Source organism: Tenrec ecaudatus, chromosome X (genome assembly GCF_050624435.1).
Source record: "Tenrec ecaudatus isolate mTenEca1 chromosome X, mTenEca1.hap1, whole genome shotgun sequence".
Taxonomy (NCBI): domain Eukaryota; kingdom Metazoa; phylum Chordata; class Mammalia; order Afrosoricida; family Tenrecidae; genus Tenrec; species Tenrec ecaudatus.
Window position 1 is genome coordinate 168,760,883 of NC_134548.1, and position 13,222 is coordinate 168,774,104.

Consider the following 13,222-nt stretch of genomic DNA (forward strand, 5'->3'; position numbering starts at 1 on the left):
GCAAAGGGCATTTATTGAGGTCTAAATACAGGCATGTACACATGTAAATATATTTATATAGGATGTTAGGGAAATAGATCTATGTGCATATGTTTATAGGTTTAGTATTAAGGCAGCAGATGCACATTGGACCTCCACTCAAGTACTTACTCAATGCAAGAAAACTTTTTTAAATTGGCATTCCATGATGCACGCCTTCCCAGCATGATTGCTGAAGACAAATGTGTGCATAAGCAAATGTGCTGAAGAAAGCTGATGGTGCCTGGCTATCAAAAGATATCGCGCCTGGGGTCTTAAAGGCTTGAAGATAAACAAGTGGCCATCTAGCTCAGAAGCAATAAAGCCCACATGGAAGAAGCGCACCAGCCAGTGTGATCACCAGGTATCGACGGGATCAGGGATCAGGCATCAAAGAACAAAAGTCATATCATTGTAAATGGGAAATGCAGAGTGGAGATCCAAAGCCCATATATAGGCAACTGGATACCCGCTTACAGAAGGGTCGTGGGGAGGATATGAGCCAGTCACGGTGCAGGGTAGCAACAATGAAACATACAACTTTCCTCTTGTTCTTAAATGCTTCCTCCCTCCCCGCCACCCCACTATCATGATCCCAATTCTCCCTTACAAATCTGGCTAGACCAGAGGATGTACACTGGTAAATATAGGAATTGGAAACACAGGGAATCCAGGACAGATGATCCCTTCAGGACCAGTGATGAGAGTGGCAATACCTGGAGGGTAGAGGGAAGATGGGGTAGAAAGGGGGAACCAATGACAAGGATCTACATATAACTTCCTCCCTGGGGGATGGACAACAGATAAGTGGGTGAAGGGAGATGTTGAACAGTGTAAGATATGACAAAATAATAATTTATAAATTATCGAGGGTTCATGGTGGAGGGGGGGGAGAAAAATGAGGAGCTGATATCAAGAGCTCAAGTAGAAAGCAAATGTTTTGAGAATGATGATGGCTACAAATGTGCTTGACACAATGGATGTATGTTTTGTGATAAAAGTTGTACAAACCCCCAATAAAATGATTTTTTAAAAATTCTCAAACACAATAGCTCCTTATATACTAAGAACCATTCTAATAGGAAGTCAAAGCATTCATTTGATAAAAACATCCCACTGATAGGGTTTCATATCAACAAGCAGGGTCATAAAAGCATAGACTGTGACCTGCTGATTTAATTATTGCTTTTTCAAGCAGGAAAAGATGAACTTAAAAGAACTCTGAAAGCTGTTTTAAGGTGAATAATGAAATCAGGCTTTCACCCCAAACTATCCAAACTCTTCCTGTCTAGCTCTTCCACAGGTAAATTCTGTAGTCACTTCTCAAACTCCTAGTACCTGACTCGTCAGCAACATTTGTCACAGTTGCTCACTCTAAAAACACTTCCATCATGTCATTTCCAGGACCCCACATTCTGCGGGTTTCCCTCCTATGCCACTGTCTATTCCTTCCTGTGTCTTTTTCACTGGATTCCACTCAGATCAACCTTGTGGCTATCCTTGTCTCATCGCCTTCACACATCATGTCTAATCCATAGGGAAATTCTACTGTATCTACCTTTGAAATGCATCCATAACCTGAACGCTTCATTTCAGTTCCATAGCTATTACCCTAAGCACGGGTTTCGCAACATCAGCACTGCTGCCTGCTGACTCCCCGTGGCAGGGTGGTTCTGGACATTGCAGAATTTTGAGTGGCACCCCTGGCCTTGATCCATTTCATGTAAGCAGAACTCACTCCCCAGTTGTAACAACCAAAAGCGGCTGCAAACCGAAAAACAGCAATCCATTGCCATTGAGTCTATTCTGACACATACTGACACGATAGGACAGAGAATAGCCCCACGGGGTTTGCAGGGCTGTAAAGCTCTATGGGAGAAGACTGTCATATCTTCCATAGAGCAGTTGGTGGGTTTGAACCACTGACCTTTCAGCTGGAGGCCAAGCGCTTAAGCATTGGTGTCACAAAGGCTGTTCAAAATGTCTCTCCTAAACCCAAACTTATTGTCATCTTGTCAATTGTGACACAGAGAAAAACCGTTCCACAGGGTTTCTTCCTAATCTTTCTTCCAAAGATTGGCTGTTGGGATTGAACTGGAAACCTTGTGATTAGCCATCCAACCTTTAACCCACACTGTACCACCAGGACTCCTAAAGTGTCTCCAGACATGTACAAATGTCCCCTGCAAGCTGGGCAGAATTGCCTTTGGTTGAGAACACTGCCCTAGTCCAAGACAACATTAGTTCCTGTCTGTGTAATTCCAACACCGTATCCTCAGTATCTATGATACTGCTTGGCACTTAGAAGGTATTCAATAAATGTACAAAAGAAGGAATGACTGAATTTCAGATGAACAGAACAATATTTTACATCATTTTACTGGGGACTCATACAACTCTTATCACAACCCATACATCCATCCATTGTGTCAAGCACATTTGAACATTAGTTGCCAGCATCATTCTCAAAATATTTTCTTTCTACTTGAGCCCTTGATATCAGCTCCTCATTTTCCCCTCCTGCCCCACCCTCCCTCCCTCAAGAACCCTCGATAATTTATATGATTATTTTTTCATGTCTTATACCGACTGTTGTCTCCCTTCACCCACTTTTCTGTTACCCATCCCTCTGGGAAGGGGTTACAAGTAGATCATTGTGACCGGTTCCCCCTTTCTAACACACCTTCCCCTACCCTTCTGGTATCGCTACTCGCATTATTGGTCCTCAGGGGATTTATTTGTCCTGGATTCCCTGTGTTTCCAGCTCTGATCTGTACCAGTGTACATCCTCTGGTCTGGCCTGATTTGTAAGGTAGAATTGGGATCATGGGGGGGGGGCCAGGAAGAAGCATTAAAGAACTAGAGGAAAGCTGTATGTCTCTTTGGTGCTATTCTGTACCCTGACCAGCTCATGTCCTCCCCAAAACCCTTCTGTAAGGGGGTGTACAGTTGCCTACAGATGAGCTCTGGGTCTCCACTTCCCAGTCCCCATCATTCACAATGATACGATTTTTTTGTTGTTGTTCTTTGATGCCTGATACCTGATCCCTTCGACACCTCGTGATCACACTGACTGGTGTGCTTCTTCCATGTGGGCTTTGTTGCTTCTCAGTTAAATGGCTGCTTGTTTTTCTTCAAGCCTTTAATCTTTTCATAGCTGGGAACCATCCACTTTCTTTTTCTTTTTTTTTTTTTATGCTGAAGGTGATGCTTAATTCTGCACTCTTAAATGGGATCCGCTAAATGTAAGCACGAATATTGGAAGTCACCCTTTTTAAAAATAATCTTCACGCTTTCGGGAACCATCCACTTTCTTCATATTTGCTTATGCACCTGCTTTGCCTTCAGTAATCATTTCGAGAAGGTGAGCATCATGGGATGCCAGGTTAATAAAACAAAGTGTTATTGCATTGAGGGAGTACTTGATTAGAGGCCCAAGGTCCATCTGCTACCTTAATACTAAACCTATAAATATATACACATAGATTCATTTCCCCATTGTCATATATAAATATATTTACATGTGTACATGCCTATAAACCTCTATAGACCTCTATGAATGCCCTTTACCTCCTAGCTCTTTCCTCTATTTCCTTTTACTTTCTTCTTGTCTCAGTATCATGTTCAGCCTTCATTTGCATTTCATGAATTCCTCTCAGTTACATTGCGTCTGATCAAGCCCTAGCAGGCATCTTATTCCCTCTTTGCCATTGATTTTGGATCACTCGTTCCCTTGTCCCTGGGTTTATTAACACCCAGTTCCTTTCCCCGCTTTCCCCTCTCCAATGTACCCCCAGAATCATCAGTCCCATTGTTTTCTCCTCCAGATTTTTACATTTGATCTTAGCCAAAAGGCCAAGAGGCGATCTCTCCTCCAGATTGTTTATCCTGCCTATCTTATAGACCTGCAGAGATAATAATATGCACAAAAAAACAAGACAGAGCAAGACAATGCCACAAAAGAAAACAAAACAAAAAGCCACAGAGTGGCAGAATATATTTTTTTAAAAAGAAGCATCGTCATGGAGAGCAAATGTTTTGAGAATTATGAGGGTAACAAATGTATGAATATGCTCTATACAGTTGGTGGATGTATGGATTGTGATAAGAGTTGTATGAGCACCCAATAAAATGATTTTTAAAAAATGAAAACAACAACATAAAACCAATGACAAGGAAAAAAGCCTGTAAATAGTTCAAGGTCTGTTTGTTGACTTTAGGAGTGTTTTCCAGTGGAGTCTGATGGGGTACCACGCCCTGGCCCCAAAGTCTTTTTTTGGGGGGGGGATTTCCTGGGGGAATTCATTGCTCTGCTCCCCTTGTTGATCTGTTGAACACCCTTAGCGTTTCACCCTGGTGCGGTGGGGTCAGATCAGGCACAATTCCTGCACTGTGTCTCCAGTGTTGCCCCATAACGCTATGGGTCACTGAGAGACGTCTTGTCTGGTGGTGGGGCCGATCCTATGGTCCCCTCTGTGCATTGGCTGCTCTGAGCAGGAATATCGTCCTCCAGGTTTGGTGGGCCAGGATGTGTTCCATTCTCTATCCTTCCCTCTGTTTGCTCCTGTGTGCTCTGATCAGAGGTGCCCCTCTCATTGAGCTGTAGTTTCAGTGCTGTCCTCTGAAGTTCATTCGTTGGGCAGGCGTGGGGTTGGGGGTGTCCACGTAGCTGGGATTGGGTCACCGCATACCTCTGTATTGGTTCCCTGCTTCATGCTGGTATGTTGCATTCACATCTTGGCATGCCAGGATGAAGCGTCGTCCTTCTCTCCGTCTCCTGTGGAGATATAAACAATACCCTTCCCTTGGGTGGGTTACTGCCCTGTTCCCCCTCTACCCATGTCTTTTTAAAATTATGAATAGAACCATTTCATTGGACTTTTTATTAGTTGTGAATGTAACCAAACTTCTCAACCTCTAAGTCATCAGCTGAGCCCTGGTGGCATGGTGAGTGGGTTACCAAGAATTGGGCTGCTAACGGAAGGTCGATTTTTGGAAACCACCAGCCCTTCCCTGGAGAAAGAGGAGGCTTTTTACTCCCATACAGAGCAACAGTCTCAGAAATCCACACGGGCAGTTCCACCATCTCCCATAGGGTCACTATGAGTCAGCATGGACTCAAGGGCAGTGGGGTCTTGGTTTTTAATTGAAGTCCTCAGTTAGCCTTCTACTTTGATGATTGAGACTAGATTATATGTAGTCACGAGTACCCTTTTTGAACCTCTGGTCTAAGGTCTAGTATGTGGGCAGATCGACATCGTTCGCTTTATCCTAATGTTTATCTTTACCTTGGCCCTCAAAGTTATCTGTGCACCACCACCCACGGGGCTAAATGAATAAGCACATAGTCCTGAAGGAAGGGCGCTGCTCATTGTTAGAGCTCTTGCTCTCATAACCATACCAGGTATATTTGTTGCTCACAAATGAATTTGTCTCTTGGAAATTTTCCATTCTTCCGCTAACCAGGCAACTCTTTTGACTATGCCAGATAAGGGTCATGGCTCTGTTAGTAAAAGACATACAAGTCCTTGAAGAGCTAACTAATTCTGTTGTCATAAATACTAAGGAAGCAAATCAGAAGTGGTCACTGCAGCAAATATCCTAGCTTTATTAATTAATATAGGGCTCTAATCACAGACCCCCTGTGTGTTCTCCTACTGTGATAAGATAGGCTGAACCAAAGGCAAACCTGGGAGGTTTAATGTGAAACTAAAAGGAGGCCGAATGGCTTCCTTGGCCCAATTTTCCTAATTTTCATCTTCACCTTGAAACTCTGACCACTGATGGCAAAATGAAATGCTACAGAGAAAGGAAAGAAGCACTCGTTTTTATTAATACCTGCGATTAGTTGATCCTAATTATTTCACTCTATTAATTTTTATCTAAATGGCTCCCTTTCAAGGAGGGTGAAGGCCTCTCAAGGAGAAGGCCCCAGGCATTCTTAATACATGAGCTATATTGAAGAAAAGAGAAAAATTAGGGGGAAGTAATTCTTCCCCCTAATGAAAATCACAGGCAAAAAATGAGTCACGTGAAAGTAGGCAAGCTGTGAGTGTTTGATTCTCTTCAGGTTCAGAATAACCTGGCTCATTTGCTTCCCTGAACTCCTTTTGGTCTTTTATTTTATTGTCTTTTTAAAACTTCAGCTGAAGTGATTACATGTATAGATGTATGTGTATGTTTGTGTGTGGAAGAGAGATACCAAGAGGAGGATTGAGTGCCACTAACATTTTTTGCCTCTCAAACTCTTTCTGGACATGCCCCATAATACATGCAACTTATATTAAATAACAAGGTTTCTCCCTTCAGAGAGAAATATCAAAGTAGATTTGTTATTTTCCCTAGATTGGCTTATTCCCCCTGAATTCATATATGTGGTATTTTGGAAATCTTTTGCCATCAGACTAGGAGTGGATTATTTTTAACTCCGAAGAGATTATAATATTCAAACAAGGATGAGAAAGTCGAATCGCTTTACTCTATAAGTTCTGATACTGAAGCCAAGAGAGGAAAAGTGACTTACTCATAATCACATAGGGATTCCAGATCTACTGACTCCTGGGTCAGAGTTTTTAATCTATATACTAAATATCTATGCTGCTTTTCTAGACCCTGTCCCTTCTCTGTACTTTTCTTTCCTCGTCTGTAAAACAAAGCCTGGAGGTTTCATGAGTCATTAAAGCAGAAGTAATCTTCAATATGCAAGGTTTTGTGCAAATATGATGAAATGTTATTCTTGGGGAAATCTGCTAAACAATGTCATGGAAAGTTTTGTTTGTTTTTCAATGTTCATCATGTAGGTATTGTATCTACTTGATAATACAGATCAAAATCGAACACTTATGTGAATTTTTACGTGCCTTTAAATTTATTTTGCCTCAGTGACAAAGAAATTCAGACTTGAAGACAGAAGCCACACTTTCTTTTCCCTCATTGGGCTGAAGTAGAAGCAATGTTATATCTGAACCTCTTATACTCAGTCAAGCACAGTGTGGTCTTGGGCTTTAACTGTTATGAGACGTGTAGATCCCATTCCCAAGGCTGGGTTCATGAAATGTAATCTGCACGGACAGTCAAAGGGAGGGTGGCCCACATTTGAGGAGTTTCTGTTCTAGAAACCAGGAAGAAAGGAGGTCTCTGACTTAGCTGATCCAAGGAAGTTGATTATCTGGAAATTCAGAATGACCTGTAGCCACAAGGAAAACATGTCCTAAACTCCAGGCTCATAGAGCAGGGTACCCATTCCTATGACATCCACCCCAGGTATTAGGAATTTCCAGAGGGGGCCATTTCTATTCCCTTTGGACTCATACATCTAGCTACTTGTTTATTTGATGAAAGTGGAATTCTGTACGATGTATAAAGAAGACTTCTTGTGTCCTTATTTTGAACATATAATACACATTCCTAATTTCACATTCATTTTGCCAGTGATTTTTACGTAATTATTTGAAAGTTATTTTAAAAGGCAAAAAAAGTATTTATTTAAAGAAAGCAATCCTTTATGTTCTTATTGTGTCCTATTAATGCAAGTTATAAAAACTATTTAGTATGAATATATATTCATTTCATCATGAAGTGCTTCTTTGGAATAGGGAGACGGAAACCAATAACTAGTGGAAATCAAGAGGTTTAAAGGTACAATAATAAACCCTTATAATCCAGACCCACCACAGTAAGGGATTCCCTTTTAGAATTAGGTGATTTAGAGGCGCAGGAAACGTTGGGTGATTCGGGGGTCTATGATTCAGAAAGCTCCTTGCTAGTAACTTCCCTTCCAGTGAAGTGAAGTGCTTCTACTCAGCTGGACCAGAATCAACACAAGAGCCCAGAATGAGCTGTATAAAATAGCAGAGGGGCAAAATGGGAAATCAGACTTAGTCCGAGTTCTGAAGGAAAGGTCAAATTTGGTAGTATTGTCACCCATAGCCTCTAAGAGTAAGAGAAAATGAAACCTATTAAGAGGACTTCAGATAAACAATATGGAGATTGGAACTGAGGAGAAGGGAAAGAGTTACACATGTGTAGTACAAATGCACCAGTGAATTTAAAATTGAGGGGTAAATATGATAAGGCAACATGCCATGGAGATAGAGATTGTGAAAGATGCGTTTCATCCACCACGTGCTCTTTTCATCTACCACGTGCTCACTGCCTGTGAGTCAGTGCGCTGGCAGGGGTCTCCACACGGCTGCTCCAGCACCCAGGGCTGCATCGGGGTAGGTCCATGTGGCTTCTCCTCAGGGATGTCTTGCAGGAAGTGAGCCTTGTCAGCTGAAGCAGGGAACTGCTAAGGCAGCTGCACCCTGGTCCGACCATCACAAAGCAAGAGACCAAGAACTAGAAAGGAGAGTCTCACCGAGCCATTTATCCCACCGCCCTTCAATTAACCCCACATATGTTTATCGGCCAGGTTGGCAGAGTCAACTTTAATTATGTCACCCTTGATGCAGCCAGTCTTGCTTTGCCCAATTCCTCGCTGTGTCTCCATTTTCCATTCCCTGTTCTGTCCTAACCCTCTGACCTATGTCCTCAGATTGATTTTTTTATTTTATATCATCCTTCTCAAGTCTTCACTTTTCTACTTACTGAAGTTAGACCCCATCACAGGGAAGGAGGGAATGTCAGTCTGAGGGTCCATTATTGAGCTGTTTACGGACTATGACAAACTGAGGGTTATTCCTTACTGGGAACTCTCTGAAGAGCCATATAGAATGTGTTTTAGAATTTTTCATCAGACGTAGGAGAGCGTTAAAGTGTTCATTCACCAGATTTCTTCTTGCTTTGATTAGCAGTAGTCCTGCCCCACTGTGGTCCAGTTGCTTCATTGGGTTTGTGAGACTGTTGAGCTGGATTGACAGTCTCCCGCAGCATGGCTGGTAAGTTTGAGCGAGGATCCCTCCTTGGCCACCCACTGAGCCCCAGGATTCCTAGGGTGCTCTTTGAAGTTGTTAATTACTGGCACTTGCAGGTTAATATATGATCTAGAATCCCTAGCAAACCCCTGAAGAGGTTTCACATGGTAGTAGGAGAGAAGATTCCAGAGCAGAAATCTGTCACTTAAGGTGCAGTTGAAGGAGAAACCATGACGCTGTATACAGCAGCTGGAACAATGGCCTGAACACAAAGTGGTCCAAGAGCATGTGAAATGAAAGATGTTCAAACACCTCCCTTCTGGAAAAAAAACATTCTTTAATCAGCTTCTAGCACACACACCATCATTTGCTGGTTCTCTTCATATCTCAATGATCACTCCTTTTCAAAGTCATGTGATGGTTCTTCCTTTGAGCTCTAATAATATAACACCTAAAATGTCCATTCTTAGTCGTTTTTTATAATTACACTCACTTTCTTAGTGGTCTCATCTAGTCTCTGGAATTTAAACCCCACTTATATACTCCCAACTCTCAGATTTGTATCTCTAGCCCCAACATCACCTGTAAATTCCACCCCTTACTTAAAATTCCCAGTTAAAAGGCTAATATTCTCACCCAATTCACAGTAAAAAGGGTTTTTAATTTTAATAATGATATAAACTTGGTATAATTAAAAGAGAAATCCTGATTTCTGAACCCCCAACCCCATCTGTGTCTCCCTGTTTTCCCCATCTCTGCAAATGGGTACTCCTTGACTCTTATCTTTTTTAATCTACCCAACAGGTCCTGTTGGCTCTGCCCTAAGAGAGATTTAGAGTTTGACCAACTCTTACTAGGTCAATTCTATCTCCCCCTGTTGGTAACTAATCTGGGGCACCATTAGCTCCTCTTTAAATAATTGCAGCAGCCTCTTAACTGATCTTCCTGATTTTACCCCTCCCCCAAAGTCTAATCTCAATAGAGACACCAGGATGATTGTTCTAAAACTAAAGATTAAATGTTATCATTCCTATGCTCCAATGCCTATAGTGACCTTCAAATTTACTCAAAGCCACTTGGATATTTTTCATCAGAACTAGAAGGCCCTTCCGCTGCTCTTCCCCTGCTATGTTCAGGGCCCACTCTCAGTTCAGAAACTCAAATATCACTTCCTGACCACCCAGTCGGAAGCAACGCCACTCACCATTCTATCTTCTTGTTCTGATTCTTTCCCCCATATAGGATTTCTTCCTACCAATAGAATTGTTGAATGGATGTATAGAAATGAATCTTGGTCAGTTTAAACTGAAATGATCTTTCTTGAGGTCTATAGATATGAACCAAATGTCTCCTATATGCCAAATATGTAATCCTCCATTTTGTTCCCTCCCAAAACTCTTTTCCAACTCTCTGGAACTTCTGTACTGTGATTTCTGGAATGAACTAAGCCCTGAGATTACATTGTTGCTTCTTCAGCACTCGCTAGAGGGGGTTGCTCATTGTCCCATAGGTGGCTTCAACTCAATCCCAGGGTAGGCTAGACTTTAGAGAGGAGAAGAATTAGGGATCATCTTCATAAAGGTGGTAGAGATGTTAGTTAAAATTAGAAGCATATGATCTCTTTCTGGCAGAAAGCAAACTGGGAAAAAGAAGCATTCTTTGAAAGTAATGCCTCTCATCATGAAGCTCTGCTGTCAAGAGTTCTGGGCCCTTTTGCCATCACAGTATTTCTGCGTGAGTCTGTTTGAAAAGAACTTCTGATGGTTGCTGTTAGGAGCCCTCGAGCTGGATAGAGACCTGGATAGAGATCGTGTGCAAAATAAATGGAAACGCGGCGCAGTCCTCTGAGGCCTTCACAATTATTGTTGTGTTTGAGCCCATTATTGTAGCCACTATGTCAATCAAACTTGTTGAGTGTCTTCCTCTTTTTCACTGGACATCGACCTTGCTGAGAATATCCTTTTGTGGGGACTACTCTCTCCAATAACATTTCCAAAGCGCATAAGACAAAGCCTCCCATGCTCACTTATAAGGAGCACTCTGGCTGTATTTCTTCCAACGCAAAGAAGTTGTTCTCCTGGCAGTCCTTGGTAGTTGCTTTAAAAAAATTTTTTTTAATCATTTTATTGGGGGCTCGTACAACTCTTATCACAATCCATACATCCATCCACTGTGTCAAGTACATTGAATATTCTTTGCCGCTACTGTAATTCTAAGGCACCAATTCTTCTCCAATTTTCCTTATTCATTCTCCACCTTTCACATGCAGATTAGGTGATTGAAGAGATCATGGTTTGGGTCAGGCACATAGGTTAGTCCTGTAAGTGGCATTCGATACTTTAAAGAAGTCTTGAACAGCAGAGTTTCCCAATCAATATGCCACTTGATTTCTCGACTGCTGATTCCATGAACGCTGATTGTGTATCCAAGTAAAGTTAAATTCTTCGCAATTTCCATCTTTTTTCCATTCATCATGATATGATCTATAGGTTCAATTGTGAGGATTTTTGTTTTCTTTACATTGAGTCAGAAGTTTGAAAGGCCAGTAGTTTGAAACCAACAGCTATACAACTCGGGGAAAAGATGAGGCTATCTTCAATATTTTCAATCTTGGAAACCCACAGGTGCAGTTTGACCCTTTCTATATAGTTGCTGAGTCAGAATTGGCGCAGTGGCAATGTGTGTGTTGTTTGTTTTACAACAGTATGTAAGCAATGTTGTCATCTGCATGCCACGGGTTGTTAATAAGTTCTCCCCCAATCTTGATGCTACATATAATCCAATCTATCGGATTCTTTACTCAGCATGCAGACTGAATAAGTATGTTGAAAGAATACAATTCGGATGCACACCTCTCCTGATTTTAAACCATGCAATGTTTCCTTGTTCTGCTTGATCACCTGCCTCTTGATCCACATACAGGTTCAGCATGAGCCCAAGGAAGTCTTCTGGAATTCCCACTCTTCTCAAAGATATCCATAGTTTGTCATGATCCACACAGTCAAATGCTTTTGCATTGTCAATAAAACACAATAAATATCTTTCTGATGTTCTTTGCCTTCAGACAAGATCCATCGGATGTCAGCAATATTTCCCTCATTCCATGTCCTCTTCTTAATGCAGCTTGAATTTCTAGCAGTAGTATGTTGATGTAATGTTGCAATTGTTTATGAATTATCTTTAGTAAAATTGTATTTGCCTGTGATGTTGATGATATATTTTGATAGTTTCCCCATTCTGTTAAATCACCTTTGTTTGGAATAGACACAAATATATAATCTCTTCTAGTTAGCTGTCTTTCGTGGCATAGACTAGTGAATACTTTCAGTTGCATACGTTTATGGAAACATTTCTATTGGTATTTCATCAACTTTTGGAGGTTTGTATTTGCTAATGCCTTCAGTGCAACTTGAACTTTTTCCTTCGGGACCATTGGTTCTTGAGCATATGCTACTTCTTGAAGTGGCTGAACATCATCAACCAATTCTTTTTGATACTGTGACTCTCTGTATTCCATCTTATGTTGATGCTTCCTGCATTGTCCAATATTTGGTCAATGCAAACTTCCAATATAGAAAACTTGATACCTGAACTTTTTCTTCAATTATTTCAGCTTGCTATATGCTGAGCACATTCTTCCTTTTCCATTTTCTAACTCCAGGTCCCTGCACATTTTTTTTTTTTTGTCTTCTGGAACTACCTTTTGAGATTTTCTGTTTAGCTCTTTTTCTTCATCATTTCTCCCATTTGCTTTAGCTACTCCACATTCAGGAGCAAGTTACTGAGTCTCTTGTGACATCCACATTGAGCTTTTCTTTGTCTTTTTGATGACTTTTTGCTTTCTTTATGAATAATGGTCTGGATGCCGTCCCACAGCTCCTCAGTTCTTCTGTCATTAGTGTTCATTAGTGCCCTTTGAGATGATCTTGAGACTCAGGTGGGATATAGTTGAGGTTGTATTTTGACTCTCGCGGGCTTGTTTTTAATTTTCTTCAGCATCAACCTGAACTCGTATATAAACAATTGATGGTCTGCTTCACAGTCAACCTTTGGCCTCATTTTGGCTGATGACATTGAGCTTTTGCATCATCTCATTCTATAGGTACAGTTAATTTTATTTCTGTGTATGTATAGTCATGTATAGCCACTGTTTATGTTGTTGAAGAAAAGTATTTGCAATGAAGACATCATTGGTCTTGCAAACTTCTATCGTGTGATCTTCAAATTTGTTTCTATGACCAAGGTCTTATTTTCTGACCATTTTTCCTTCCTTTGTTTTCACTTTCACATTTCAATCTCCAATAATTATCAATGCATCTTGATTGTATGTATAATGGATTTCAAACTGA